Here is a 5,807-nt window from a genome sequence, read left to right as displayed (position 1 = left end):
CATGCCCAACAAGATACATGAGACACATCATCACTCCCATGGTGAGAACAAACTATTGGCATTCGCAGAGCTCATGTTTGACAACTGCCTCTTGGAAACAAAATTGGGGTGTTATCTCACATAACCAGCTCCAATCGCACTAGACACACAGTTGGGTCTCCATCCTTGCCCAACTAATGGAAATGAAACTTGTATAACACATTGTAACACTAGTAGAAGTAGAAGTAGCAGTAGTACAAGCACATCGAATGGTCCATGTACAAATGAGTTATGGACCGTGTATTTTTATGGATCAAAGACATAGGATGGCTCTAGAGCCAAGGGTGCCTTGATTGACCCAAAGAACAAGAAACATTTGATCTCAAACCACTTGGAGTTCGAGGGCACAAATAACATTGCTGAATATGAAGCACTAGTGTTGGGCTTGAAAAAGGCCATTATCCTCAACGTTGTTACGCTCAAAGTGGTAGATGATTCAGAGATCGTGGTATGGCAGGTATGTAACACCTTACACTTTTTATCACTTCATCTCAAAAGTTACCAACAAGAGGTATGGAGACTAATCTCTAACTTCCAAGAATTCAATATCACTATTGTGCCAAGAATGTGTAATGCAACTGCCAATGCTTTGGCAAATGCAACTTCTAGGATGTCACCACTTAGGGATAGATTTATTGTTGAAATTGTGTACAAGATTTCTATCCTTGATATCCTAACTAATCTACGTGTTTTTGATGATGATCAACAGATACCGCACTTCAGGGCAAATGCTGATGTATTCAAAGATACAAAAATTGACTAAGATGATCATGAGCAGTCTCTGCAAGCTGGGGCTGATGACAAGAAAGGAAACCTCATCCCCAAGGGTGTGGTATCTCTAGAAAAGCTTTATGACTTTCAGAACCACTTTCAGGTGCCAAGGAACAACAAAACCCACAACTCCACCATGATGCATGAACATATAAACTTGGGAACAAAACAAGATCTAAGGTTCGTCAATCTCGGTACATGTTGCACACAACAGGAGTGAAAAGCCTTTTCCCACTTATTCAAACAATACTGGGATGTGTTCGCATGGACATATGATGATTTGAAAACATACGACATGAAAATAATCAAACATGTGATTCCAATCAAAGAAGGGGTCAAGCCATTTCAGCAAAAGCTGAGGAAAGTACATCCATGACTAGAACTCCTCATACAGAAAGAGCTGACCAAGATATTGGATGCACGGATCATATACAAAGTTCGTCATTCTACATGGGTTTCCAACCTTGTTCCTATATGTAATATGTCCGGGGAGATCTATTTCTGCATTGATTTCCGAAACTTGAATCAAACCTCGGACAAAGACAATTACCTCATGCCATCTATGCAACATATTTTATAGATTGTATCCAGGGCAGAGATGTTTTCCTTACTTGACAGGTTTTCAAGATATAACTAGGTTCAGGTAGCGGAACCTGATCGACTTAAAACTACCTTCTGTACCAAGTGGGGTACATTCCAATGTAGACGAATGCCATTTGGGCTCATGAATGTAGGCACATCTATTAGCGTGGCATGGACATCACCTTCCATGGACTCATTGGACAAAGTGTAGTGGTGTACCTTGAAGACATGACTTTCTTTTCAAGAAAATGGTCATACCACATATGCCATTTGAAGAATATATTCGAGCATTGCCAAAAATACGATATTTCCCTGAATCCCAAAAACAACGTATTTGCAGTGTCTGAGGGGAACCTCCTTGGGCACATCATTGCTAGAAGTGGGATCAAGGTTGATCTAGACCAGGTCTGGACCATTACACAAATCCCTCACCCAACCAACAAGAAAGGAATGCAGTCCTTCTTGGGAAAGATAAACTTCCTCCAGAAGTTCATCTCTGACTATGTGCATATAGTGAAACCGTTGCAAGACATGATCAAGAAGGATGTAGTGTATAGCTAGGGAAAGAGGGAAAAGAATGCATTTACCCATATTAAGTAGGCTATAGTGGATGCACCTACAGTTTACAACCTAGATTTCAAAAAAGATTTCTTGCTATACACCTTTGCCTTCAAAAGCTCGCTTGTTAGAGTAATCACTCAGAAGGATGAGCTGAATGCAGAATGTCCCACCTCTTTCAGGAGCACAAGCATTCAAGGACTTGAGCTCAACTACCCCATTGTTGAAAAACAAGCATACATAGTATACAAGGTGGTGAAACACTTATGACTCTCCTTGCTGAAGAACCATTGCATAGTCTATGTGCCTCACCCAACAATCTTCTCACTGCTTGTACAGCAAGAGCTAGGTGAAAAATGAGTCAAATAGATGACAGGCTTGCAAGAGTATGATCTTGACATCAAGCCAATTCACACTCTCAAGGGTCATGGTCTCTACAGACTCACAGCTGAAGTAGTCCATGCAGAGGAGGAAGAAGAAGATCTCACTGGTTGGGAGTAAGAAATTGATATGTATGATGTAGAGCAAGCACCACCCACTACATGCATAAAATCTTGGTACGAAGATGTATGATATTACCTTGAGAAAGGCACAATACCCTCCCACTTCTCCATGAGATAAAAGAGAGCATTGCGCCTCAAATCTTTATCCTATGAGTTGGTGCACAGAGTGCTTTACAGAAAGCACATTAATGGGATTTTTCTCAAGTGCCTGGAGGCACATGACTTAGATAAGGTGTTGCATGATCTGTATGATGGACCAACCAGGGGTCACTTTGTAAGAAATACCACTAAACACAAAGTTATGCGAGCCAGTTTTTACTCACCCACATTATTCAACGATGCACACGCTTACGCCTGCAAGTGCCTGGTATGTCAACGATGTGCCGACAGAACATGAAGGTCAACAACACCACTACACCCTGTTGTAGTGATTGAACCATTCCAACAATGGGGCCTGGACATCATTGGGGAAATTTTCCCACATTCATCGAAACAAGACTGCTACATCTTGACAGTTACTGATTACTTCATGTAGTGGATAGAAGGAGTTCTGCTCAAGCATGTGAATGACCAGGAAGTTATCTTCTTCCTCCAATAGAGCATCATCTCACACTTTCGCATTCCAGTATCACTTGTGTTTGACAATGAAACTTACTTTTCATCTTTGAAGCTCTATTATTTTTCATTTCAATATGGTATTGCGCCGAAACACTCATCTAACTATTACCCACAAGGAAATGGTCCCGTAGAGTACACAAAGAAAAATATTATCCGCATTATCAAGAATACAATTTATTTTGAATAGCATAGCTGACACTCTGATTTGATGAATGCCTTATGGGCTGACTGCGTAAGACACAAACCCTCCCTGAAAACTTTGCCATACTTCCTAGTTTATGGGAAAGAATCCATCCTACTGCCAAACATCTAGTTTCCTAGACTCCAATTGTCTCAAGAATCCCAAGGAAAGCCTTTTCTTCTAGTTTAGCGTAGGATGGATACACTTCACAAGCCGCAGGAGAAAAGGATGAAAGAAAAATAAAAATTTACACTGCGCTAGAACCATATCAAGAGATGGCTCAACAAGAAGTCCACAGGGAACACTAACTTCGATGTTGGTCACTTGGTCTTGAAATGGGACAAACCCCATGAAGACAAAGGCTAACATATGAAGTTCTAGTCTCTGTGGATTGGTCCGTACATTGTCCATGAGAATATTTTCCCACATATGTACTGTCTGCAATCACTTGATGTGAGGATTGATAACCTTATTGTCAACGACCAAGATCTCAAACACTATTTTCAATAAGTTTGGGCGACGCCCCATGACATGTACATAGTTTGTTTACTGCTTGTTTTTTTTTCCTCTTTGCTTACTATTTTTGTTTCATTTGTTTTGTTTGCTTAGTACCATGCCATTTTTGGTTTGTAAATAAGTTTTTCCCTCTACTGAGTTATGGATTTTGAATAAATATGTGGCTAAGATCTAAGGAGTCACATGACACTGCAACACTTGGCCAATCCTATGTCTGTCTTCTTTGTGCTTGGTTATAACCTTACGCTGATGAAATCTTGATGGGAAATATGAACCATCTACAAGGGAAGCTTGGGTCAACCATGAACTTGTGTCCACACTGGGAAACCCCATGAATGAACTCATCCTCCTGACCCATGTGTTCAAGCTCATCCAACTAGTAGAAATGGAGAAGGGGAAATCTAAACGAGCAAACCTATGTTAGAGGTCTTACATGCTTCTTTGAAGGAAAAACTTCTTCTATTCTCAATAAGTTGGGATCCCTATTTTTCCACAAAAATAGATAAGTGCCTATGCACAGTCCTCTTAAAAAATACAAAGAAAAAAGAAGACAAAGGCTTCTTGCTCAAAGAGGTGAAGCATGCAACTCCATCGGGTTACTGTCCAGGCTCGCTGGTAGTGGAGAAATGAGTGTGTTCCTGCGTGACTCCACTGGGGTATTGTCAAGGCTTGCTGGTAGTGGAGAAACACTAGAGAGGAAAAATTATACTCTAAAAATATTTAACTCACGAGCCAAACTACCCTTCTCGACTTCGAAACACTGTGATATTGATCAAGCTGAAACTTGTTATTGTGTTTGACTGAGTTGGAAAAAGGTGAACCGTGAATGTCGATGGGTTAAGTGGGGAAGTCGAAGTAACCCACATAGTGATTAAATGCTCCATGATAGTCCAAGGCCCTCTGTTGTCAATGGACCAAAATAGAGAAGCTGGTATTCAACTAATGTGTCACAAAGTGTTGTATCATCTGCAACACCCTCCAAAATTTTGGCCTACATCCAATTTCAGAGCCTTCCTTGATTTTTTCCTTGATGTTTGCAAACACTCAGGCTCATCCCATTAGCTCGTGTCAATTCTTTGCACCCTCCTCGCTCAACCGTTCACCAAGTATCTTTTAGTATGTTGGTCACAACGTCAGGCTTGAAGTCATGTTCTGGCCATGTTCACAGTCTGTTTTCTTGTGTACAAGTTGTGTTCTCTATGTAAGCATTTGTCACATTCACACATGAAGTTGTATGCAATTTCACGCAAGTGTCTTTGCGGTCATTCAACAATCTATATCAAGTGCCACACTCGTCACCCGCACCCATTTGTTAGTCACACTAAGCGTGTTGTCTTATTGGTTTGAGGGTGTCTTGTCATCGAGTCATGTTAAGGGTGTTTTTGTAAGGTCATGCATGCACAAGTTCACTCGCTCACACACTTCGTCATTTTCCTGAAACTCTACAGACCAGACCACCCTCCAATAGACAGACCTCCACTGAGCTACACTGCATAGTATTAGCTCTCAGTGATCATGTACAACTACCCAGAATTTCACAAAGATTGAGGCTTCATGTAGAAATTTTGAATAATAAACACACATTCAACAAAGATTATCCCGATTATACACTATTGCAGAATACATGCATAATACATAACTTCCTCTACGTTGATCATCAATTTAGCAGCATTAAAAACAATGAAACATCAATTGCATGTGCACATTAAAACAATATGTAACCCGGGGAAAGCTTACAGCTGAAAACCCCACACTATCTGTATATTAATGATTGAGAACATGTAACATTACATAGTACAATACTCCTCACAAGTATCCAACACTATCTCCACCTATTACACACAATACATCTCAAATATGATCTCCAAATCTCCCCCGCTACTTTGCCTGCCTCCACTGCACAATCCCGCAAGAGAATGAATGAATCCAAACTCGTTCCAAGTTCTATTTACCTTGGAAAATCACTCACACTTGAAATCACATGAGCACAAGCTATATCACTGGGCATATGCATTTCTCATGGGCATACTCAATCCTTT

Source organism: Pinus tabuliformis, chromosome 7 (assembly GCF_031772625.1).
Source record: "Pinus tabuliformis cultivar Carrire ecotype Pingquan chromosome 7, CPIR1, whole genome shotgun sequence".
In the NCBI taxonomy this organism is placed as follows: Eukaryota; Viridiplantae; Streptophyta; class Pinopsida; order Pinales; family Pinaceae; genus Pinus; species Pinus tabuliformis.
The sequence above is the reverse complement of the archived record's forward strand: the minus strand, read 5'-3'. Positions refer to the sequence as shown.